The following is a 27,336-nucleotide window of genomic DNA, read 5'->3' on the forward strand; positions in this document are numbered from 1 at the left end:
TAAAAGCTCTAGAACAAAAAGAAGCAAACACACCCAGGAGGAGTAGAAGGCAGGAAATAATCAAACTCAGAGCAGAAATCAACCAAGTAGAAACAAAAAGGACCATAGAAAGAATCAACAGAACCAAAAGTTGGTTCTTTGAGAAAATCAACAAGATAGATAAACCCTTAGCCAGACTAACGAGAGGACACAGAGAGTGCGTCCAAATTAACAAAATCAGAAATGAAAAGGGAGACATAACAACAGATTCAGAGGAAATTCAAAAAATCATCAGATCTTACTATAAAAACCTATATTCAACAAAACTTGAAAATCTTCAGGAAATGGACAATTTCCTAGACAGATACCAGGTACCGAAGTTAAATCAGGAACAGATAAACCAGTTAAACAACCCCATAACTCCTAAGGAAATAGAAGCAGTCATTAAAGGTCTCCCAACCAAAAAGAGCCCAGGTCCAGACGGGTTTAGTGCAGAATTCTATCAAACCTTCATAGAAGACCTCATACCAATATTATCCAAACTATTCCACAAAATTGAAACAGATGGATCACTACCGAATACCTTCTACGAAGCCACAATTATTCTTATACCTAAATCACACAAAGACACAACAAAGAAAGAGAACTTCAGACCAATTTCCCTTATGAATATCGACGCAAAAATACTCAACAAAATTCTGGCAAACCGAATCCAAGAGCACATCAAAACAATCATCCACCATGACCAAGTAGGCTTCATCCCAGGCATGCAGGGATGGTTTAATATACGGAAAACCATCAACGTGATCCATTATATAAACAAACTGAAAGAACAAAACCACATGATCATTTCATTAGACGCTGAGAAAGCATTTGACAAAATTCAACACCCCTTCATGATAAAAGTCCTGGAAAGAATAGGAATTCAAGGCCCATACCTAAACATAGTAAAAGCCATATACAGCAAACCAGTTGCTAACATTAAACTAAATGGAGAGAAACTTGAAGCAGTCCCACTAAAATCAGGGACTAGACAAGGATGCCCACTCTCTCCCTACTTATTCAATATAGTTCTTGAAGTTCTAGCCAGAGCAATCAGACAACAAAAGGAGGTCAAGTGGATACAGATCGGAAAAGAAGAAGTCAAAATATCACTATTTGCAGATGATATGATAGTATATTTAAGTGATCCCAAAAGTTCCACCAGAGAACTACTAAAGCTGATAAACAACTTCAGCAAAGTGGCTGGGTATAAAATTAACTCAAATAAATCAGTTGCCTTCCTCTATACAAAAGAGAAACAAGCAGAGAAAGAAATAAGGGAAACGACACCCTTCATAATAGACCCAAATAATATAAAGTACCTCGGTGTGACTTTAACAAAGCAAGTAAAAGATCTGTACAATAAGAACTTCAAGACAATGAAGAAGGAAATTGAAGAAGACCTCAGAAGATGGAAAGATCTCCCATGCTCATGGATTGGCAGGATTAATATAGTAAAAATGGCCATTTTACCAAAAGCAATCTACAGATTCAATGCAATCCCCATCAAAATACCAATCCAATTCTTCAAAGAGTTAGACAGAACAATTTGCAAATTCATCTGGAATAACAAAAAACCCAGGATAGCTAAAGCTATCCTCAACAATAAAAGGACTTCAGGGAGAATCACTATCCCTGAACTCAAGCAGTATTACAGAGCAATAGTGATAAAAACTGCATGGTATTGGTACAGAGACAGACAGATAGACCAACGGAATAGAATTGAAGACCCAGAAATGAACCCACACACCTATGGTCACTTGATTTTTGACAAAGGAGCCAAAACCATCCAATGGAAAAAAGATAGCATTTTCAGCAAATGGTGCTGGTTCAACTGGAGGGCAACATGTAGTAGAATGCAGATCGATCCATGCTTATCACCCTGTACAAAGCTTAAGTCCAAGTGGATCAAGGACCTCCACATCAAAACAGACACACTCAAACTAATAGAAGAAAAACTAGGGAAGCATCTGGAACACATGGGCACTGGAAAAAATTTCCTAAACAAAACACCAATGGCTTACGCTCTAAGATCAAGAATCGACAAATGGGATCTCATAAAACTGCAAAGCTTCTGTAAGGCAAAGGACACTGTGGTTAGGACAAAACGGCAACCAACAGATTGGGAAAAGATCTTTACCAATCCTACAACAGATAGAGGCCTTATATCCAAAATATACAAAGAACTCAAGAAGTTAGACCACAGGGAAACAAATAACCCTATTAAAAAATGGGGTTCAGAGCTAAACAAAGAATTCACAGCTGAGGAATGCCGAATGGCTGAGAAACACCTAAAGAAATGTTCAACATCTTTAGTCATAAGGGAAATGCAAATCAAAACAACCCTGAGATTTCACCTCACACCAGTGAGAATGGCTAAGATCAAAAACTCAGGGGACAACAGATGCTGGCGAGGATGTGGAGAAAGAGGAACACTCCTCCATTGTTGGTGGGATTGCAAACTGGTACAACCATTCTGGAAATCAGTCTGGAGGATCCTCAGAAAATTGGACATTGAACTGCCTGAGGATCCAGCTATACCTCTCTTGGGCATATACCCAAAAATGCCCCAACATATAAAAAAGACACGTGCTCCACTATGTTCATCGCAGCCTTATTTATAATAGCCAGAAGCTGGAAAGAACCCAGATGCCCTTCAACAGAGGAATGGATACAGAAAATGTGGTACATCTACACAATGGAATATTACTCAGCTATCAAAAACAACGACTTTATGAAATTCATAGGCAAATGGTTGGAACTGGAAAACATCATCCTGAGTGAGCTAACCCAATCACAGAAAGACATACATGGTATGCACTCATTGATAAGTGGCTATTAGCCCAAATGTTTGAATTACCCTAGATGCCTAGAAGAAATGAAACTCAAGACGGATGATCAAAATGTGAATGCTTCACTCCTTCTTTAAAAGGGGAACAAGAATACCCTTGGCAGGGAAGAGAGAGGCAAAGATTAAAACAGAGACTGAAGGAACACCCATTCAGAGCCTGCCCCACATGTGGCCCATACATATACAGCCACCCAATTAGACAAGATGGATGAAGCAAAGAAGTGCAGACTGACAGGAGCCGGATGTAGATCGCTCCTGAGAGACACAGCCAGAATACAGCAAATACAGAGGCGAATGCCAGCAGCAAACCACTGAACTGAGAATAGGACCCCCGTTGAAGGAATCAGAGAAAGAACTGGAAGAGCTTGAAGGGGCTCGAGACCCCATATGTGCAACAATGCCAAGCAACCAGAGCTTCCAGGGACTAAGCCACTACCTAAAGACTACACATGGACTGACCCTGGACTCTGACCTCATAGGTAGCAATGAATATCCTAGTAAGAGCACCAGTGGAAGGGGAAGCCCTGGGTCCTGCTAAGACTGAACCCCCAGTGAACTAGACTGGTGGGGGGAGGGCGGCAATGGGGGGAGGGTTGGGAGGGGAACACCCATAAGGAAGAGGAGGGGGGAGGGGGATGTTTGTCCGGATACCGGGAAAGGGAATAACACTTGAAATGTATATAAGAAATACTCAAGTTAATAAAAAAAAATAAAATGTAAAAAAAAGAAATATTTCTAAAAATGATTTGTAAAATTTGAGTCTAAGAAAATTTTCTAAATGTGAGTTAAAATCTTGTTACCTTCTACTCTGACTTGAGACTGAAGTTTTCAGTTACACAAAAAGGTTGCTTGCATGACAGCAGAAGAACTGTGACTGAGGTGATTCGAACATTCACTCAAGCACATCTGAAAAATCCCAGGTTCTGGAACTGAATCTGAGATTCCTTCATCTGTGCCTAGCTGAAGGTTTTCTTGAATGACCTAAATGCTATTCCCTAAGTTCCCCCAAAACAGTTATGATGTGAGGTCCAAGTTTCTCTAAGATGGATACTTTCAGTCACTTAGCCAATAACATGAAAAACCTAAACTATCTTCCAACATATCGCAGCTCCATCCAATGTGTCTGCTTCCTTATTCAGTGTTTATATATTACAGGAGGTCTTACTGTGTAGCCCAGGCTGGCCTCAGACTTAATTTTCCTCCTACCTCAGCTTTTTATGTAGCTGAGATTACAGATGTGTACAAAACAGCCAGTTTAACATATCTGTTCTTGGTTGGGGAAAGTTACTTTAGACTTGCTTAATATATTCTTTTGTAAGATAATTCATGAAAGGAATGTGTTCTACCTTGTTTAGTGTCCATGGAGAAGTTTTGAATGGGGAAAGAATGAAAAGTTAGGCCTTTTGAATAAACATTCTGAGAGCATTCAGTCCACATAACGTTACTTGTATATACATTTTTAGGGTCAGTCAGTGTTTGACAACCAGTTGGTGTTCACTTTCCTGGGGAGGACCCCTCTCCCATTTCAGCTTTCCTCAGTTGCCTAGAGTGTGATTTTGAGGCCTCCTGGCCTCTTTCCTATCTTCTTTAGTCCATCCATTGGTATCATTCTTGTTCAGCATCATTCTTGTTCATTCATGCTTGAGCAGTCATGTTCATGAGACTTTCAGGGTGTAGCTTCTGACATTACTAAGGAGACAAACTCTCACAGCAAACTCCCTGATCCTCAAGTCTCTTCCAATAGTTCTGTCTCTTCCAATAGTGCTGCAGTGTGTGCTAAGCCAACAGTTTGATAGATAAGAACTTAGCACCTGCCGCAGTTTTCAATAGTTGAACAAACAGAGTTATGGAGTTTTGCCGTGTCTACCATATCCACCTAGCCTCTCATCAACCAAATACCATTTCTTTAAGCGTGTCAGGTTTTTCCATAGAAAACACTTCCCCAACCCACTAGATGAAGAAAATCTTTTCCAAGAGTGTCCAATCAAAAAGCATGCATGTTTGCAAGAAGACACACATTTATTTTTATTGCCAAAAATAAAATATAATGATTGGAATGGCTCCTATCTTGATTAATAAACATATATTTGAAACTAGTTATAATGACTTAAAATTCATGGTCTGAATCATGATTCCTTTCATATGTCAATTTAATGGAGTCCGGCTGCAGTTTTTGGTTACTTAATGCTGGCTTACTCTGAAGGATCAATGCTTCATTTAAATCGGTGCTTAATGACTTCTCAAGAAGTATGTAATGCTAAGACAAGGTCTCTCTGGAACCCAGGATATACTTGAGCCATCTGTTTCTGCTATCAAAACTTAAAGCATACAATTAAATTGAAATATTAGACTCAAACAGAAATCCCCTGAAACACAAATTCTAACAGCATGTGACATACTTGACGCTCAATGACTACTGAGCATTATGGGTGCCTAAGAGCGATTTTCAGCCACTGGAGAGGACAGCCAAAAAGGTGCTACAAACCAAATCTGGATGAGAATCTGAGTCTTTTGATCCCTTGTCTGGTATTTCTACGAAAACATTTTAGAACCAGCTTGTGACAGATGATGAATATCTTTGGAATTAAGAGGTAAATATAGAACGAAAAGAGACTTCTATCTGAAGAATAAAATTGGAGAGGAAAAAAGAACCAACTTTCAATCAATAAGACACTTGATAAGCCAGAGTGGTATATAAAAGCCTGAATCCCAGCTGGACGTATTTAAAATGCTGCCTTGCAGTTTGGTTTATCTTCCCCGATAGATGAGTGTGATATGCTGATGTTTAGGACAAAGTATGTGACAAGCACCAAGGACAACGTGTCCTGTTACATATGAATTTGCACACATACATCTATAGGTAATCTGAGATGTTGACAGATGGCATGATTTACTTTCCCCCTTTTCTATAACCTTGATTTCATATATTTAAACTGTCTGGTGTACAATGCCTTGTGAAGAAACAATATGTTTTAAAGAAAGCAGTTCCGAAGGATTCCGATGCCTTTTTAAACTAAATAACATCAGTGCTGCTTTGTGAGCTTCAACCACCTGGACGAACGCTCTTCTTAAAATGCAAATTTTGATCCAGTAGGTGGAGCCGCGAATTTGCATTTTTCAACACACTCCAGAGGATGTCCGCGCCGCTGAGCAAGCGGGAGCACTTAGTGTTGCAGGGGTCTAACTGCTGCTGCTAATTATAATAGCCGGTCTTTTCATCACTCAACCATATGTAGTTTCTGGCAATCCTGGTCTGGAATGGTTTCTCCCTGGTTGTAAGTGCTGTGGTGATTTCTAAGTAAATGGAACCCTGGGGTGTTCTTAGTTTTCTTGTGGTTAATAAACAGAAACACGAGGGAACACTATTTTAAACTGTTGAACACACATCATGTAACTGGAAATATTCTTCAATAGTTGTTTTTCCCATCAGGTAATTTTTTTATCTTGATATTTGTGATGGAGGCTGTAATGATGGCATTGATTGTTTAAATGTATGAGCAATTGGAGGGTAATTATGAATTAGAGAAAAACAGCAATGACAGACTGTTCAGCAAGCAAAATGAGGCTGTAATATGAATGCTAATTTTCAACACATTTTCATACACTTTCATGTATTTTCCCGAGGAAAATTAAATAAGCCATTTAAAGAATGACTAGATGTGACATTGGCCTAACATTTGTGAAAGCAAAAAGGTCAAAAACTTAAACTTAGGAAGAAAGTTGGGTGAAATAAGATGCCTTCAAAATTAATATGTAATCAGTGACCATAAAGTAAAAACTGACTAATTCTATGATAATGCCCACAGTTACTGAGTGTTTTATAGTATGTACCAGGATGCTCAACTTGATATGTGCACTATTTCAACAAATGCCTTCTTTAAATGGTACAGAAGCTTAATAATACATGCAAAGTAAAATATTTGGTATATGGTGGTGAGTACTTCAATTATATCAAGTTTTAAGCACTATATTTGGACACTCATTCAACTGAAGGCTTTGCTAATATGTGCCAGGCCTTTCCCGGGTAATTGGGGAAACTACTGCATACAAATACAAGAAGACATAAACTCTGTCTTTGTGGAATCTACCTCACAATGGAGATAAGAAGATACTATATTTATATTAGAACTTGATCTCTTAGTTCTGTAGTACTGACTGAGAAAGGGAATGGTAACCTCCTTGTTTGGACTTCAGTTTCTCCTATTATAGAATAAGGATTTCACATCAGGTTTTTAAGTTTAGAAAGTTCTATGTCAACCAAAGTTCAAACCTTTTCATTGACCTTTGAGGTTTCTTATATTGGTTCAAAGACGAACAGAATATGTAGTTCACTCAGGCCTCCTGATTTGATGCCATCAGCTGGGATTCTTATTCCAATAATTATTACTATAGATATTACTCCTCTTTGTCCTCCTCCTCATCCTCCTCCTCTTCCTCCTCCTCCTCCTGCTACTACTACTATTGCTGTAGCCAGTGACAAAATACTAAAAATGAGGGTGCTGTGGGAGGAGTTGATGACTCCTGGCTAAGTGTTTATGTGACTGTGAGCCTCTCCAAGACTCTTCTTTTCTTTTTGATTCAGTCTACTAATGGCCTTCTATCTTCTTTGCAGGCTGTGTGACATTGTCACAGATGAAACCAATTCAATGGAGTTGGGACTTCATATATAAGAATCACTGCAATTGGTATAAATTAATTTTGAGAGCACTTCAACAAGTTTCCATGCTCTAAAAGTATTTTACCCCCTGGTTCCCAGAAGACATTGTTTCGTTCCCTATTCAGCGGGTTCTCTTTTAGGAGTTTCGCATCTAAATTTTATCTAGTCCTTTGTAAACAAAATGGACAGCACTACCGCTGGCTTTGGAATGAACCTGGGGATGGACTGTCTACAATACTTCTGTAGAAAATGGGTGTCAGTAGGAAATTGAGGCAGACTTGCCAGGGTTCTTTTCAGTCATAAATTTCTTCATCATAATAATGCATTTGATTGCCCAATGTGTCAGGACTGACACTGAACCCTGTTAAATGGGGGATTTTCCCTTAAGAAGCAGAACTTTGTAGACAGAATTACAGAACGTTAGTGGCTGTTCTTGACTACTCTCCAAAGCCGACACAGTACAATCTTAATCTTCATTTGAAGTTAAGTGATAATTACGATTAAATGAGGATGCTAGTCTCTTGAGATTTGTGCCCTATCAAGAAAGGATTGTGAGATCTCTCTCTCTCTCTCTCTCTCTCTCTCTCTCTCTCTCTCTCTCTCTCTCTCTCTGTAGGATGATGCATTGGGGGACAGATCTGGGAGCATTGTGGGGCTATGGTATTGGATTTCCAGCCTCAAACATTAGAAAACACAATTATTTAACACCCAGGCTGTGCTGTGAGCCTTGGATGACTAACTTAGTTGAACAGTTTCAATAAACTTTGATATAAGAAAGCAATACCAAGGGAACTGGATGTTTCTGGTGTTGGTCTGTAGGGAGGACTGGACATGCAGTTGTGAAGTATGCGTGTTTCATTTGAAACTTTAAAACATGTAAGTGGCTAGCTTTGTCTTGAGAGGTCATGATGATTAGCTCCATAGGTGAGCCACTGAGTAAGAGGGTGCCCCACTCACTGCTTTTGGTTTATGAAATCTTGTCTGACTCTGAAATTTTACAACAGCCAAAACCCAAACAGTGTTTCCTGCTCCCCCCCCCCATTAATATAAAAGAAAAAAACATGCTACCTACTTTTAAATTATTTTCCTATCCAAACAGGGAAAGAGTTTAGCAGTATCGAGTAGACTCTAATTTTGTCCTCACTGTCATTGTTTCTGATTAATCTCCCTCTGTCTTAACCGTATAACTAATGGAAAGAACAACCATTTGAGTAAGCTTCAGAGTTTTTGGTCACTACAACGTCCAGGGGATCCAAGGCAGATGGAGATGGAGTTCAACCACAGCCCAAGCTGAGTCTACAGTGTGCAGACAATACAACTCTAGTAAAACTGAGAGAGTGAGTCTTAACAAGGTAAGTGTCTTGTTTGAGTGAGGATAAGGGGCTGGGATCCCACCGAGAAAGGACAAGAAGCTCCACACGTAGGACTTTTCCAAGCCCAGACTTACATATTTCTTCATTTTAGTAGTTTTGGCTTGTATGCCTTATAATGTAATAGTGATTTATGCCTAAAAGTCTTTTGAGAGTGTGTGCATATGTGTATTTGAAATCAAAGACAGTATCTCCCAGTGCCGTGCTGCTAGAGCTCTCTGGACTGTAAAATGGGGATCTTTTTGTACAGTTACTTTGAAGATTAAAATGAGATCATGTCTGTAAAATATAAAAAACAGAAAGAGAATTATTTTTTTATTGAACAACCTAAACTAATAGTTTTTGTACTTAGCTCACAAATGGTATGCCATTTTTTTTCTAGATTTACTTAACCTTAGAACATTTTTTGATTTCTTCCCAGACTTTAGACCTTTTCAAGAACTGAACGTTGGGGAGGATGGGGAGAGGAACACCCAGGTAGGAGGGGAGGGGGAGGGGTTAGGGGGATGTTGGCCTGGAAACCGGGAAAGGGAATAACAATTGTAATATAAATAAGAAATACCCAATTTAATAAAGATGGAGGAAAAAACAAAAAGAACTGAACATTGCTGAGTGGAATATCTTCCTTATCCTCACAACACATTTCCGTCATATTGTTCCCACCTTCATGGTTTCCCTTTCTACTGTGTTTAATGACTAAATCTGTTTGCCAATCAGTCACCAGATCTAGGGTGGACAGAATCGTAGATGGTCTCCTTTATAGTAAAATGAATAAAGTGTTCTCTTACCTATTTGCAGAGGTCATACTTGCTTCCCAAATACCAGCATGTATCACTCTGAATACAAGAGGTAACTGAAGCATCTATCAGATTTTGTCCTGATCTTCACCACACATAAATGACAAGAATTCTCCCAATGAAACCACAGTTATCACATCTATGTGGGTGGTCACTGTTGTGTATTACTTTTCCTGCAATCAATCTATTTTTTTAAAAGTCTGGGTAACACAGCTTCTAGAGTGATAGACATTTACAACATGATGGCGTTACTTCACTGTTGAAAATATTTCTGTGTATTTGTTTGATACAAATTCTTCATTAGATTTAAGTTTCATGTGAGAAGTTATATTATTTCCCCCCAAAACAGAACTTGCTCTCTTGATGGCATAAAAGTTTTATTTTGTAAATCTAATTTATTATGCTTTCTTCCACTATTTGTTTGTTGTTAGTGGTGGTGGTGTTGCTCTAAAATAAAATCATTTCCCATTCTGAAGTTTGAAGATGTCTAATAGATACAAATAATAAGTGCATTAAAATTTAATGTCTGTAGCCAATCAGAAGCACAGTAAGATTCTATCTTACCTTAGTTCAATGGTTTTATATTCATGAAGATATGAGAAAATGAGTGAAACTGGATCTTTTTTATCCCCTGGTTTTTCAATTTGTTCCTTGAGAATTACTTGCAATGTGTTTTGGTTATATTTGCCCCTCTCCCTGATTCCTCCCACTTTTATACCCCTTCACTACCCAACCAACTTTATATCCTTTTAATTTTAACTCCCCAAGTCTAATCTGTGCTGTTCCTGTACCCAGACTGTGACCTTCCACTGGGGCATGGGCAACCGACGAGGGCCTAAGCCCTTAGAGAAAACTGGCTCTACCTCTCCCGGCAGCTGTCAATTGCCAATAGAATTGAACCTTTATACACTGTTGTTAAGAATGTAAATTAATCTAGAGACTGAGGAACTCAGTGTGGATGCTCCTTAAAAAAATTCAAGTTAGAACTGCCAAAGGATGTAGTGAGAAACTTCCCAGGGATATACCCAAAAGAATAAAATCTAGCTTAAAATAGTAATTCTCACAGAGCCATTCTATAGTGGCAATGTTTCAGAATTCACCTATGGAATCAACTTAGATAACAGATACATTGATAAAATGTGGTATATACACATGAGACTTCTATTCCATTTTATTCGGAAGAATTAAACCGTGCACTCCGGGCAAAGAGCATGGCACTGGGTATCATTATGCTGAAGGAAACAAGTCAGACTCACAAAGATAAATATTGCATATTTTCTCTCATTAGCATGAGAAAGTGTGGTAGTACAAAAGGACGAAGAAAAGAGAAAGCAAGCAAGGCACACTAGTAGAGCAGAATATCATCAAACTATTTTGTATGCATGTACAGAAGTATCATGACGATGCTCAACACTTTGTATAATTATGTGCTCTATAACATTAGAAAAAATACTCAATCACAGAAAAACACACTTGGCATGCACTCACTGATAAGTGGATATTAGCCAAAAAGTTCAAATTACCCAAGATGCAATCTACAGACCACAGGAAGCTCAAGAAGAAGGATGACCAAAATGCAGATGTTCCCACTCTTTCTTAAAAGGGGAAAAATATTCATAGGAGGGGATATGGAAGCAAAGTTTAGAGCAGCGACTCAAGGAATGGCCATTCAGAGCCTGACATACATGTGGTCCATATATATATATATATATACAGCTACCAAAACTAGATAAGATTGATGAAGCTAAAAAATGCATGCGGAAAGGGACTGGATATAGATCTCTCCTGAGAGACACATCCAGAGCATGTCCAATACAGAGGTCAATACTAGCAGCAAACCACTGACCTGAGAATAGGACCCCCTTGGGGGGAAATAGAGGAAGGATTGAAAGAGTTGAAGGAGCTTGCAACCCCATAAAAACAACAATGCCAACCAACCAGAGCTTCCAGGGACTAAGCCACTACCAAAAGACTATACATGGACTGACCCAGGGCTCCAACTGGATATGTAGCCTTGTTGGGGCACCAGTGGAAAGGAAAGCCCTTGGTCTTGCCAAGGTTGGACCCCCCAGTGCAGGAAAATATGGGGGAGGGCAATTAGGGGGATGTATAGGGAGAATACCCATATGGGGGAGGGGGAGGGAAGGGAATGGGGGCTTATGGACAGGAAACCAGGAAGGGGAATAACCTTTGAAATATAAGTAAAGAAATACATAATAAAAAATACAAATACAAAATAAAAATACATAATAAAAAAGAAAAGAAAAAGAAAAAAATCTACTTGTTTCCTGAAAATCTTCAGATCCTAGCATCAACGTTTAAATAAATAATGCATTGCTAATTAAACTATGTGTATTGGAAAATTAAGAGCCTTTTTTTCCTTTTTCTGTACAGATACAGAGATAATTCAGAACCAGCTCTCCTTCGAGCATGGCAATCTTTTACTTGCCATCTTGATGTACAGCAAATGGTTCAGTAGACGACCAGTCACTGTTGAGACCGTGAGGTGAAAATTAAAATGGGCATGTGATTTTCCAATGAGGCCATTTCAGACTGGTCTGCACAATGTCCCTCAGACAGTATTCTAAGGAATAGCTCTCCATTGTTTCCAGAGTGACACCAGATGACCAGTCTGAAAAGCCTATTACCCGTCTCCATTTGCTTCTCAGATCTTATTATGATAGGAAAACTTTGTTCAAATCAGGTTCAATTACACTAGGACTTGAGTAATAATTACATAGCTGCTTTTAATGTAGTTACTTAAAGGGATAGTCTCCAGATAAGTTTCTCTTTCTTATTAAAAACTGGTTATTAATAAGAAATAGGTGATTGTGTCCACATTTTCCTTATCACCTGATATGAAAGCTTGTACCTTCTAAGTGTGAAAAAACATGGAGAGAATGTCTCCATAGTTACAAATGTATTCCTGTCTCTTTTGTTTCTGATGAGAAAACTCTTTCTGGAAAGCTTTTATTGATGCCTTCTAATACAATCAAATGTGCAAACAGCATTCTTAACACATTTAAATAGTTCTGGTGGAGCGACGATGAGTTCTCCTTTCAGTACCTGAGATAAGAAAGGGCAGTAACTGCTTCCTTTCATGCTCTTACCATAAAGTCGGTTCCATTCTAAATTTATGCTAAAATCCAGTCTGTAAATTTTAGCCTCCTTGCAACTTTGAAAGGAATCAAGCTTCTGTAGCAAAGACCTTGGGCACCAGAGCAAGAGAAGAATCCCAGAAACTGCCTCAATTACATCTTATGACTTGATAACAGCACAGACTTCATCATCTCTAAAACAACAAAATATGACCTGTTCCTATAAACTCGTGCTGGAGATAAAGAATTTCAGATGCTTGCATTCCATGAGGGACACGGAGGTCTCCACTGTCCACCCCATCTTCAACTCACTGTCTTCTGTTCCCTCTCTCTACCATCAGAGCACCTGCAGAGACACAGACGTCAGTATAAAAGGCTTTGTTTCTAAATTGGATATATTTCTTTATTTACATTTCAAATGTTACTGTCTTTCCCAGTTTCCTGTCCATAAGCCCCCTATCTCCTCCCCCTCCCCCATAAAGGTTCTCCCCCATCCACACCCCCTTACCACCACCCTGCAACATTCCCCTGCACTGGGGGTCCAACCTTGGCAGGACCAAGGGCTTCTCCTTCCACTGGTGCCCAACAAGGCCATCCTGTGCTCCATATGCAGCTGGAGCCCTGGGTCTGTCCATGTGGAGTCTTTGGGGAGTGATTTCTTTTGTTCCTTTTACAGAGTGGTAAGCTCCTTGGATGTTGGAACTGTGCTTTGCACTTTGACAGCTGCCAATCAGTGTAGCTTGGTGTCTGACACGTAGATGACCAAAAACCAGTCATATGTTTACTGGAAAAACTGTTACCATTTATTAAGCACTGCGTATGTTGGATTTAACTGAGCCCTGTGGCAACTGAATTGTGCTATTTTCCTATTTTACAGGTGAGCACACCATAGTCTGAGGCGGAAATCTTACCGGAAGTCCCAATGACAGTGACCATAGTGAAGACCTTTATTGTATTTCAAGGCAATTGTCAGAGGCTACTATCTCTGGTCACGCCTGTGTACTACTGGAACACCATGGGTCAGAGTAGCCTTGGCAATTATTCTCAGAAATGTTACTGTTACTACTAGAGGAGACCAGTCTTCTGGGGCCCTGTGTCAGACAACAGGGCAATCCAAACCTATTAGCACTCACCGTTCTCTCACATTATCACAAAGAAGCAAGTATTCCCATTTCGACAACTAATGAGAATCAGCCATAAAAATACAGAGAAGCTTACTCTTTCCTCACTTCCAAACGTCGAATTTATACATTTTTGCCCTAATCTATAAAGTTCCTAATTTATAAAGTTTTGCCCTAACTTCTAATTTACAAATATATAAACCAATCCTGTGCCTTCCCAGAGAAATTCATATCATGCTGTCAAAACAAGATGTCATTTTCCAGGGCCATCCTCACTCAGTCTAGAGGGACTTGTCCAGCTCTAAAAGAAGAAGTGGGAACCTTAAAATACCACGAGCTGGTACATTTGTAGGGACCATGCTACATAAATGTGCCATCTGTGGAGTTCGGCTCTCAAGAGGCCACAGGTGGTGTTCCTTTAGAGAGAGTTATCCCCGACAGAAGGTGGGAAATGGGATCATATTGTAGGCAGCACTAGAAACAAGAATAAAAAGATGGAGCTGGTGATTTAAAGGCTTTAATGGAGGCTAAATATTATTCCTGAGTATATATTTCAACATAAGAAGCCCAAGACATTTTCATGTCAAACAGGAAAAGAATGCAATGATAAAAGACTTTGCATGTTAATTAAAGACCAAAGGAGCCTGGGCTCTCTCAGCAGATGGTATTTTTCTCTTCGGTCATCAAGAAAAACAGTATAATTTCAGACACGACAATAATGGAAATAATTACGAATGGGGACATTTGCTGGAATGCTTAAGTGACAGTAAGAGGGGTAGGAAGTAGGCAGGAGAAAGGGGACATGCTTGTTGGGATAGATTCTAGGCAGTGTAACTGTGAAGATTTGGTTTAAAAATTGCTCAATAAATGGTGATCACAGAGTCAAACAGGATTCCGTCGGCACTAGCCAAGGACTTTAGTGACCCTTGGGGAAGGAGGAGGCTTGGCGAGAAGACTAATGCTCTGGTATAAGATGTACAGAGCCATGTACATCCATTGCAGAGGTTGACGGTGTTGAGGGACTTCGAAGCCTAAACTAGCTTCTAATTAAAATAAAAGTATGTTTATTTAATCCTTAAATTTTAAATTTTAACTTAAAAATAATGCAACAAATTTAAGAAAAAGATTCCACTTGAAATTTCACATAGGCAGAATATAATAAAGGAGAGAAGTAAGCTATTTTTTTAAAAAAAAATCTAACAAAAAACTAAATCTGAGTTATATAGAAAACAAAAGGCAAAAATGGTAGGGATAGGCCTAACCATATGAGAGCATTGACTGTGGAAGGGTGAGGCAGCCCAGTTAAAAATCAGAGAATTACAGCTGTATTTTGAAAAAATCAGATTATGTAAAGTCTTCGAGTTCCACCCTTAATAAAGAAGCTGTAAGGACAGCAATGACAAGTGTGTTCACCATAATAGGACAGTTAAAATGCCAATGTCAGAACAAGTCTTCAAGGGAGAGAAAGTGACAGATACTACTGTGGCAAAGTAAGTGCTGGAGTCTGTGAGGTGAGCTCTGGCACCTGCTGGCTCCTGCAGGACTCCTGTGGGTGCGGAATTGTCAGCACTGCTTTGTTGCTGCTACTAATTTAGACAATTTACTAATTTAGCTCAATTCTACACACACCAAAAGAAAAAAAAAAAGCTCTTTTTTGGTCTCTTCAACTTAAAGTATAAAAATGTAACTGCCAATGAGAAAAATAACCTTAAGAGAAATATTAGTTATATTCCTAGCTGTTGTCTAATTGAGGAAGCAGAATGCTCCCCGGTGGTTTAAAATTCATAAACAACGAAAAGTACACCACGAAAGATGTCTCCCCTCGTATCATTAAAAGGCTAGTACAGAGAACGGAATTTTCTCACAGTCTCGTGCTAACATTCCTCATCCCATTTCCTCAGAACAAGAAGATTTTCTATAATGAAAATTGTCCCCGGGATAATACTAATGTAGAAAAGCTTACACACTATGATGCTAATCATGATCTCTGGAGTCTAACTCTCTACTTCCGTGGGATTTGCAAAGGAAAGGATTGACTTCTTCTCCAATATAAATGTATTAACGTTTAATAAAAAGCAAAGCAGAAACAAAGCATGTTATTAGCAGAAAAATAAGGAATTTACATTGAGCCCTCATATTTTTAAACAGACACACAAAACTGAGTCATATAAATTCACAGACATGAAACCAGTGTAAGTAATATAAAAATTTTCAGGTTAACGAAGTATTTGTTTAGTGGACTAAAAATGTCCAGAGAATCTGTGCTGGCAAATGCACACCAAAATTCTGGTTTTGGATCAGTTATCTCTGAACTTCTTGGTTGACTTTTGGGCAAGAGTTGAACTCATGACTGGGGATATTGACCATGATGTATCATAATGAATCTCTCAAAAGACAAGTAATGTCCTTAGGGTGTGTTTTTTCACATTTCCAATCACCTGGGGATGGCTTTCCTTACGAGCAACTGCCATTGCTAGAAGTATCCTACAGCTGCTGGGTATAAGAACAACCCTAATGTGCTAAGTTAGCTGTTGGGAAACCGGGAAAGTGATTTGCATATCAAGTTGTGTAGGCTAGACCAGATGGAAGGTACAAATAATTAAGTTCATACTTCAGCACTTTAATATAATCCAGCTTTATTTGTTGCCCACGACACACCCACCTCAGTTTGCTCAAACCTTTACTGTGTTGTCCTTTCTCCATCTGAACCATGGGGCCGGTAAGACATAACGGCAAAGGAAAGAGAGATTTGGGTATAAGGAATGAAGCATTGTCTTTAACACAGCCAGGTAGTGATGCCGTTCTCTCATCCCTCCTATTCATCCATCCCCTTGGCCTCAGCCCAGCTATAAGGAAACCCTGGAAATACAGCCCTCCCGGGCATCCAGAAAGAAAACTTGATATGGGTATAGAATTAACATCTCTACCATGGTCCTCCTCAGTGAAGGAGGACAGGTCGAGCCTTGTGAACATCTGATGTCAGATGGGGTTCATGTCTTATCTTAATGAGGAAAGAATATGACTTGGAATGAGGCCATGACAAAAGAAAACAAATCCAAGGCAGAGAGCTCAGTTTCCTGTTATAAATCTCATCTTGACTGGGCTAATAAGTAATATCCACCTGGCCTTTGTTAATTCAATTTCCCTCCTATTGTGGGATTTTTTTTTCAGGTGAGCTTAAGATCTCTATAGCCTGAGTCTCATCCACTTTGCCTGTATTCTGCTTTAAGAATTCTGTCCTAAGCAGTACAATGTTCCTTGTCTTTAGTGGGGTCAGCATAACTAATAGGGGGAAAATGAGACTGAATAATAGTCAGGAGGAATGGACCACAGTAGACACTTCCAGAAGGCGTCAGGTATTATGATTTTGAGATTCATAAACTGTGATATCTTTTATCGTACTTTTCTATGTTGGTTTCCAAAATTGTATATTCTTAAGAATGATATAGTCTTAAGAGAATATCAGTGTGAGATAGTACTCTCTTCTAATTAACACAGCAAACCAAGTAACTGATGTTACCATTCATTTTCCAGGTGTATGCATGCACGCACTGAGCAGACTGAGTTAGGTCCTCGACTTAGAGCTGCAGTCAAAGGGCTCAACATGGCTGGCTTCCATCAGAGTCTTGTCTTCAGAAAAGTCTGCTTTCAGAAGCACTCAGTGTGTTGCTAAAGTTAATTACTCTGGAATTCGGGAATCCATGAGAGCTTGCTTCTTCAAAGCTAGAAACAGAGATGTAACAGAAAAGGAGCGAGAAGAGACAGAGACCAAGAGACTAAACAGTAATATAGTAGTATAACTATATTATTATATCACTATATTATATACTATTATTATATCATTCCTCCCCTTTGACTATAGGTGCTTGAATGTGAGCATCAAAAACGACAGGACTCCATCACTTAGATGTAGCCATAAGTTATGCCCATAATTAGAACAAAGTGAGAGTAAGACAGTACTTGACGTTGCTCTCAGTATCTCCTTATAATAAATAATAATAGCGTGCACCCCTGAGCATTGACCCTCACCACTTGCAAACTTTGGAGTGTAGAACTGTCTTTGATATCTGTTACCTTCTAGAAGATTCCACCATTTCTCTTAAATCTTTGAGAGCTAATTTCCCATTGCCTGTGAAAATATGTTTGGGATCAAGCAGTGAAATTAAAGTAATTCTAATTTTTTTCTTCTTTAAACAAAGATGGACAGAAGCAAAACTGGATATATTATTAATGGCCAAAAATAATATAAAAGAAGTAAAAAATTTATTCTATAAAAATAATTTTCTAAAATCAAAGACATTGACCTGCCGTGTTTTTTCCCCACAAGCATGTTTTAAGTCGTGTGATTCACCTTTAAAATGAAATTAAGATCTTTCGTTAGATGAACCACAATTCTAATGCTCAGACTCAGCATTTAGGTTTACATTCTGAAGTTCAGGCAACCCCTAAACCTCTATTTTATTCTGTCCTGATCTCATGTCAAGAGCATTAGACCCTTCAATGCCTTAGTGAAATAAAACACAAAGGCTTTCTTGCCTGGTGCACAGCTTTAGGTGAAATATCCCAATGCCATAATTTAATATCAGAGGCTCTTTGAGCACATTACCTATTTTTTGGCTTACAGGTAGAAAATTGGAGGTTTTCCACTTATGGAGAATTTCTTCTTCGAGGTGTTTTCTTAGTCCAATAATACTTTAGGATTCTGGTGCTATGTTTTCAAGCATCTTTTTAGTTAGAGTAATTATAGCATACAGAAGGACTAAGGTTCAGCCCTTTTCCTTCTATTCTTCATTATTCTTGCAAAAACAATTTCAAATTATTTTATAAATGAAGTAAACTCTAAAACATTTTAACCAATATCTGAGGAGAACATATACAGTGCTTCAGGAAAATAGAGGAGGAGAAGGGTCTCCTTTCATATTCTTTTCCTAGAAGTCTGAAATGTCCCAAGTACGGTTTTCCTCAGTATCAATAAAATTATCTGTCAACATTCATTCTATAAATACCAAACAATGACCATATATGTTCTAGGTACTATGTTTGGTGTCAGGCATAAAATAATGAACAAAAATATCCTCCTTCGTAGCGGTGAATTGTTAATTCTCTCACACTTGCCACCTGCCAGAATTCTTTGGATTCCCAAATGAAAGACACACACACACACACACACACACACACACACACACACACACACACACACCACAGAGGTAATGGGTGAACAATTCCAAACCTTCCCATGGCTAGCACACACTCCCCTCCAGTATTCCTGAGTTAACACTTTCTAAATCTCTATTTTATCTCTGCTACCCCAAACCCAATGAGAGTGTAGCCCCTAGGGCCACTTCCCTGACTCACATGTTGGTAGACTTTTGTTTATGATCTTACCGTTTCCCCATCATGGCGTGGTCCACCCTATGCCTTCTCAAGACCAAATTCCCTTCTTCTCCCCTGTGTTTCTTGCCTTGGAGTTCTAAAAGTCCCACCTCTGTCCCTCTGCCAAGCCATTGGCTGCTGGCCCTTCATTGACCAATCAAAAACCAACCGGGGACAGAAACTCTCAGTGTCTGGACACACCTAGATCCCATATAATTCTGGGAACCAAATTAAGACAAAGGATTAGAACCAATCCCCAACACTAGTCCTTTGTTAATTAGAGGGAATGGTTTTTTAACTATTGTAATAAAGAGAACAGACTTCTCAGTTGAAAATAGTGGACTGTAGAGCAAATCACTGGAGTACCTCTCCTGATGCCCCACTGGAAGATAAATCTGTCTTCACGCGGACCATCTTTGGCAAAATCTATAGGTCTTACCAAGATATCCTGAGAAGCATTGGGCTGGCTAGTTGTATGACACCTGACATAAACTAGAATTATTGGAGATGAGGGAACCTCAAGTGAAAAAGAAAATGCCTCTGGAAGATCGAGCTGTAAGGCATTGTCTTAATTAGCTATTGATGGGGGGAGTGTCCAGCCCTGATGGTTCTGGGTTCTATAATAAAACAGACTGAGCAAGCCATGGGTAGCAAGACAGGAAGCAGCATCCCTCCGTGGCTTCTGCATCAGTTCCTACCTTCAGGTTCCTCCCTTATTTGAATTCCTGTCCCAGCTCTAAAGTGAATAATGATACGGACATGTAACTCAAAAGGAAATCCTTTCCTCCACAAACTGGCTTTGGCCATGGTGTTTCATCACAGCAAAAGTAACCCTGGCTAAGACTGCCTCGTCATAAGGTTTGTTGACTGGAATCAACTCCATGTGCCACTAAATCATCTAAGATTGGAAGTTTACAAAGTTAGGTAAAGGCTAAGAAACTTGGTAGCCCCCAAACTTCCTTATGACCGTTTCTTGTCTGCCGTAAATACTGTCATCTGGAGTGTTCATTGGCATTCATTTAGAATATCCCTCAGCAAGCCCCTATCTAATGAGGTGCCTGAATTATGCATTCTATATCAAACTATATCACGATGTTTGAGTACAGATTTGTCTACAGTCAAGCCTGCAGGACTCACAACACCTTGAGAAAAATCACCTCATCTTTCTGACTCATACAGTGCAGAAACTAGCCACCACTCAAACTTGTTTAATGCAGCTAAAATACTTAGGACTGTGCGTGACATTCAGTGAATTATGCCATAAGTGGAAATAACGAATCCTGTTGGTTACTATGTTTGACTTCCGGGTAGACATGATAACCTTAGCAGAGCATCTTAAAATCACAGGCTGGATGTAACTTCTTCCACCAAACAGGCCTCAGGGCAGCACTCCCAGAGTAGCAGGTCAATGCTTGAAGCCTGTCTAGCTTCCCCCAGGGCCACCAGGAAATGTCAAAAAACTTACTACTCTTAACATAGTTCTACAGTTACAGACCAGAGATTAAAGTTGGGCACATTCTCATTCTCGCTTTGTATTTTTAAGAGTATACCAGCTTCTAAGCATAAAAATTCATATATTACTTTTAGTGCGTTTCCCTCCAGACAACACATTTGCATTATGGGACTTAACGAGCGCATGAAGAGATGCTTTGGGTAAAGAAATGGAATCCTCAGGAACAGTGCAGCGCTTCTTGTGGGAAATCACAAATAATTATAGTGTAATGTGCTTAGTGTAATAACGAAAACCTGCCCACAGTGGACGAACCACACAGAGAGAGGAAACGTCTACTCTTCCTGGGAGAATTAGAAAACCGCCTGGAGAATAGGTTAGTCTTCAGAAGAAGAGAGGCTACTCAACAAAGGTATAATCAGATAGCATGCAGGTGGGAAATGTTATTTTTCCATTGGAACTGTGTGTTTTCCTAAAGACCAGATTGTGGTATATGTACAGAGTATGGAGGGCTTTGTGAGTTTAGGGAACAGAAAAGAATAATCGTATGGATAATCAATGCCAAACATATTACTGATAGACTAACACATCGCCATCAAAGCCAGAGGGCCACCATGTGTATCCGGTCTCCCCATTTGTCACCACCTACCCAGGCTTCTTCTGTGCCTCCTTGAGACTTTCCATGAGACGGAAAAGAAGGAAATCCTCCCTCTTCTGAATTCAAAGAAGTCAGATTATGGAGTAGATGGTTTGTGAGCATCATGTCCTCATCCCAGAGAGCTCTGTGGTCACCTTCATCAATTACTTTAAAACAGCTTTATCTGGATAATCTCCAGGCGCCAACCCTGTACCAGGCCAGATGCTATTTCCCTCTCACGCAACTCAGCAATAACTCCCGTGAATCTTTTTCACGGAACCTGAGACTAGAGTGTATGTTTTCCTGAGTCACCCAGCTTGTGAGTGACAAAAATGAGACAGCAACTCAGTTCACCCAGCTTTACAGCTCACTGACTTAATAATGGTGTGATAATAAATGAATCCATCCATTATCTATCACCTCCAGAAGACTGATACAACTCCGCCTTGGTCACTCAGTGGGTGTAAAATTAAAATCAGCCATTACTGGGAGATTAAATATAAATTTTAGAACCTGGTGGGTAGCAATGTCCTTTTTTCTTTTGTGTAGTTTTCGGAGTGTGATAGGAGGATCAGAGGCAGCCATTGAAGCATTGCTCATTTCCTGAGGTATACAGCACTCAAAAGAATTAGCCAGAGGCTTAGGGTGTGGTTCAGTGATGGTGATCAGTGAGTCCTCAGGTCCAGTAGCATATCTCCCCTTGGGTTTTGTGGCCTGTGTGACTTCTAGAGCTTTGGGTGACAATGGCATCTCTGAGATTCTGGACACTGGCACGGCTGCTGTGGTTTTAGGTACTGGTTTGACCTTGTGTAGAGCAGGGGTCTTGCAGTAGTTGTGAGCAGGGATATGGAGTCGAGGAGTCGAGATGCTATTAGGGACAGCTGGGGGAGGAGGGACTCTAGGGAGTGTTAGCAAATGGTATGCAGTGTCTTGGCAGGGGGTTCAGGGTCTTGACCTATGGAAGAGCAGGAGTTTCCTGGTCTTCCTAATACTGCTGTGGTCTCTGATAAAGCAGAGACCTTCTGCAGGAGTTGTGGGCCAGAGTATGTAGCCTTGGGGAGGGGGAAATCTCACTAGATAGTGAGATTCAAAGATTTTCAAGATTTCAGGGTCAAGCCTAAGTTCCCTATTTGGTCTATAATTCCCAACAGTATTTTTATCTTCAGGGTAGAACTCCTAATTTTATACTCCCAACCAGAAATCGGTTTCAGAGTCAGATTGTCATATCTTCAACTGTTTCTTTGCACACATTTCAAACAAATTTGAAATTCAATAAATAAGAAATGAGTTCTTTCTGATTAAGTTATTGTAACAAATACCACGAACTGAGTGGTTTAGAAACAACAGAAATAAATGTACTTCTCACAGTTCTGGCTGCTAGGAAATGCACGATTCCACGGGCTACGTGTAGTGTGCCCTCGTCCAGGCTCACAATAAATGTCTTCTTGCTGTGTCCCCATTAAGTGGTGCATTACTCTTCCTGGCCCCTTTCATAAGGCTCTAATCCTAATCCTGATATCTCTGCCCTCAAAGGCCCACCTCTTACTTATATCTGTTGTTGTTGTAAAAATATAAAAATAAAAAAGTATCAAACAAACTCAATCACCTTTTAATAATACCTGTAATTAAGAAGTAGCTTGTCTAACTAGGATTTCAACCCAAAATTCCCGTGGAGCCCACGTTAAAAAGAATATGAGTATCCTGAAAGACTTTCTAAACAACTTTCTTTAAAAAGCAGCTTTTAATCTCTAACTCTCTGATCTGCCATTACTTATCACACAGCAGGGGACCTACAGCCTGCCAGCCCAGGTGGCTTCCCCATTTCTTTGTTTGAATTCCCGTGCTTAAGATATCACATGACCTAACATGGCGCTGGCCTCCTCTTACTTAGAAAATAAAAACTTTCTCTCAACTCTCGGGATTACTAGTGGATTCTTGCCCATCACATTGGCTCACCATCTGTTGTTTTAAAAATATAAAAATAGGGGCTGGGGATTTAGCTCAGTGGTAGAGCGCTTGCCTAGGAAGCGCAAGGCCCTGGGTTCGGTCCCCAGCTCCGAAAAAAAGAACCAAAAAAAAAAAAAATAAAAATAAAAGAAGTATCATTGTCTTTTACCCCGCTAGGTCTGCACCACGGTGCCCCAAGATACCTGCTAGATATCTTGGCGGAAACACATCCCAGCCGCACACTTTCCTGCACTCAAACCCTCATATAAAAGAACACACAACACAATAATCTTTGACCCAATTGGTAAGATATAATTGCCCACTTAAACATACAAAGCCCGGTACCATCCATCCCTTGAGAACATTAATAACAACCTGTAAATACACAGAGCAGAATATTAACATCACCTGCCATCTTGTTCTGCCACGGCTTCTCCCCTCTCTCCGTCTGTCTCTTCTCTCTCCTAGTCTCCTCCTCTTCCTTCAAACTTCTCTCCCGCCCATCCTTCCTTCTCTTCCAATGACAGGCCTCCTTCTATCCTGTGCCTGCCTCACCTGTGACATCTCCTACATATATCACCATTGTGATTTGTGTATGCGGATATTCAGTCCATAGTGCAGGCTCTCCTCTACATCTTGGATTAGAAACATTTTAGATTTAGCGGTTTTTGACTAATGCATCAATTTCTTCTAGCATATCTTCTATGCCTAAGATTTTTCCTTCTGTCTTTTGTATTCTGCTGGTGATTTGTATCTGTGGCTCCTGGTTTTCTGTCTCTAGGTTTCCCTCAGTTTGTGGTGTTTTTTTTTTTTATTCCTTCTCTTTCTATTTTCAGGTCTCGGGGAGTTTTATTCATTTCCTTCACCTGTTTGATTGTATTTTCCTGTATTTCTTTGTATGTCTTCATTTTCTCTTTAAAGGCATCTACCATCTTCATAAGATTAGATTTGCAGTTATCTCCTTACTCTTCAGGTGGGTTAGGGTATCCAGGGCCTGCTGTAGCAGGACAGCTGAGTTCTGGCAGTGCCACAATGCACTGGCTTTTGCTGATGGTGTTCATACACCAGCCTTTGGTCATCTGTTCATCCCTGGTGTTGGAAGGCCTGGTGGTCCCTAATGGCAGCAGGGATGCAGACAGAGTTGGTGGGTGCCTGGTGGCTGCTGGCCTCCAGGATTTCAGGTAGAGGTGTGAACTCAGAGGCGGAGGGAAGAGGGGATAGGGCAGCCCTCATGGCTGTCAGGCTTGTGGGTGAACCCGCATGCAAGATACCTGGACATGGGGATCTCACCTGGTTGTCCTGGGTAGCAGTGGTCTTCCAGGAATGCAAGCACAGCTGTGGCCCAGGGATTGAAGTACAGAGGGGACAGGGCAGACCTCTTCCACGTCTTGAGTTGTGCCAGAATTTGGAAACACAGTGGTCGCCGCTGACTCCTATACCACCGTTATTGCATGTATCTAGTCCACTGGGCTTACCCTGACTACCTAAACATAACCATACAAAATGTGGTTCTCCCACATAACATTTCCTACTTTGCAAGCCCCGTCTAAATTAGACAGGCGCAGAAATGATCTTAAACTCTTAGCTTCCTCATCCCTTAGGAATGGGACTATGGTGTAATAAGTCATTTTGTTATTTGTAGCTTAATACATCCAGTCAGTTCTAATTCTTTTTAGGTTTTCACTGACCAGAGATGATTTCCTCAATTGTAGGTTCAAGTATAAACTGTTGTGTTTCCTAACACAGTTTTTTTTTAAACCTTACACTGTCAAAGCCGCTCCCCTTTTGTTAACCTTCTTGAAAGTAAAATACACTTTTTTTCCGTGATCCTTCAGCCACAGTGGAAGTTTAAAAACAGTGAGCCAGCATTAGAACCACACTGCTGAGGAGACATTCTATACTGAAATGGTAGGTCTTGTGGGCAGAAGTCATCTGCCAATCAAATGCGTTTGCTCGAAATAGATTCGAATTAGCCATACATGTGCTGGGTTAGCTAACCGGTTCTTACTAAATAATTTATTAAGTATTAGTTTTTTCACTGGAGAATTAAGACCTCCATTCTATTACCTACTATTATTAGGCTAAATTTGAAAGTCAAGTTGTTGTAAGCATATTTTAAAGTAAATGCAAATAATAGTGTGGTGGATCCCTAGGACCACGTGTCCTGATTTCAGCCTCGTTGGTATCCTCTCCCCTGCCACCCTAATGCCGCTATTGGATGAAAATCAAACAGTGGGATGGAATACTCCCGTGTAATGCGATTTAATTCTCTTACGGTCCTAACAGAGCTCTAATACCTACGGGATCACCATCTGGCCCACTGCTCCAGGACGATCTGGAGAACTCAAGAACAGCACCATGCCTCGTTACTGAGAAGTTTTCCGAGTGAATCAGTTAGCCACATGTAGGAGCTTACAGTATAAAACCTGGAAAGAACAGACATGGCTAAATCTTCATGATCTTGGACTTGGTAAGGAAAAAAATCTTAAGTATGACTAAAAAATATTAAGCAATAAAAGCAAAATAGACAAATGAGACATGATCAAAGCTTTGTGTTACAAAAGAAAACGGCAAGTTAACCAAAAGCAACCCACAAAAGGGTAGAAAAAACATTTGCAAACAGCACATGTGGCGGGGTCTGTATCTGACAAAATAAATAACTCCACATAAAAGATAGAAACTCAATAATTGGGCAAAAATAACCATTTTTACACTGGCCAATAAGAACAAGAAAAGATGTGTAACATAACTGATAATCAGAAAAATACACAAAATGGAACACCCAATCCACACCATGGCACCTCAATGTTTGGTCATTTTTTATGGTGGTTGAATTTCATTTTATCACCCACCTTCCATTAATGGGTGAAGGTTCTAAGTTCTCTATAAACTTACTAATTCTTATTATTACCTGTCTTCTTGATGCTAGCTATCCTACAGAGACTCTGTCCCTTTTTGTCACCATAATGTGGATTATAGGAAGGTCCACCATTGGCAAAGGTCTGAGAATATACAAACAATAGCCACCGGGCCTTACTATCAGTCCTTTAAGATGTCAGGAAACCATTCCTGTTTCCCACCGCTGCCCTCCCACCTCCTGGAAACTTTCTAATCAGGTCTTCTTCCTATTACTATGTCAGGCAGAATCCCCCCTAGAGGGTAGGCAGGCAGCCATATGGAGACTGGGGCCCTCTGGGGCAAACTGGTCCTTTTTTTAGTTTTTTTTTCAAGCTTAAGATGAAAGCTTTAGATCAGTTATTTCTGGTAACTGCCTCAGGGTAGCCTCATGGAAGGATTTGCCTGTGTTTCTTGATGAAGATGTTTTTGAGGAGAAGGACTGGAGATTTGAGAGTTTCAGTTGCACTGAACATAAAGACTATTTATTAAGTGATGAATTTATTGCTTAAGTGCACTAGCAATAATTTAACAAAATATTCTAAAGTCTGTCCCAGAGTCCAATGCTTGGAATATATTGACTGACTGTTTAATAAATGTTAGCTGTAATTATTTCTGTTTTATGTACTTTGCTATTTTTTTTGAACTTTGATATATCCCTATCGTACCTGTACATGGAATTGTATGTAGAAACACACACTGTTACTACACTGTAGTCTCTCAGGAGTTTTCTGTGCAATGACAATGACGATGTGGGACAAAATGGCTACATCTACTCTAAAATATTTATGCTAATAAAATTTCACCTCTCAAATGTCTGAAACTTAGCACTGGATTCCAGGAAGAAAGAGGCAGGTCCAAGGCCCCCTGGCCACCTACCCTAGCTAATCAGTGACCTCTAGTAAAGGGCCTGGTCTCAAATATGAGGTAGAGAGTTGGTTAAATGGCACAGCAAATAGGGCATTTGTCATCACGTGTGATGAACTAAGTTGATCCCAGGAACCTACATAGTGCAAAGAGGGAACTAGCTCCCCAAAATTGTTCCTTGACCTCCATAAAGAAGCTGTAGCTTCCATGTAAATGCACACATGTATGCACACACATATTCATGCACACACT

General features: G+C 39.9%; 1 protein-coding gene across 4 annotated transcripts in view; it reads right to left on the bottom strand.

Annotated features, from left to right (window-relative positions):
* Window positions 1-11,498: 11,498 nt before the first annotated feature.
* Rccd1-ps1 (RCC1 domain containing 1, pseudogene 1) overlaps window positions 11,499-27,336 on the bottom strand; it is a 28,167-nt gene continuing 12,329 nt past the window's right edge. For 3 of the 4 annotated variants that reach the window (XR_010063296.1, XR_010063294.1, XR_010063297.1), the window contains exons 3-4: window positions 25,624-25,748; window positions 11,499-17,638 (exon numbers count right to left, since the gene is read on the bottom strand). The gene's annotated coding sequence lies outside the window, so the exon portion shown is untranslated. Of the gene's footprint in view, window positions 17,639-23,459; window positions 25,749-27,336 lie in introns of those variants that run through there. The other variant, XR_010063295.1, reaches the window with a different exon arrangement.

This window comes from Rattus norvegicus, chromosome 1 (assembly GCF_036323735.1).
Source record: "Rattus norvegicus strain BN/NHsdMcwi chromosome 1, GRCr8, whole genome shotgun sequence".
Taxonomy (NCBI): domain Eukaryota; kingdom Metazoa; phylum Chordata; class Mammalia; order Rodentia; family Muridae; genus Rattus; species Rattus norvegicus.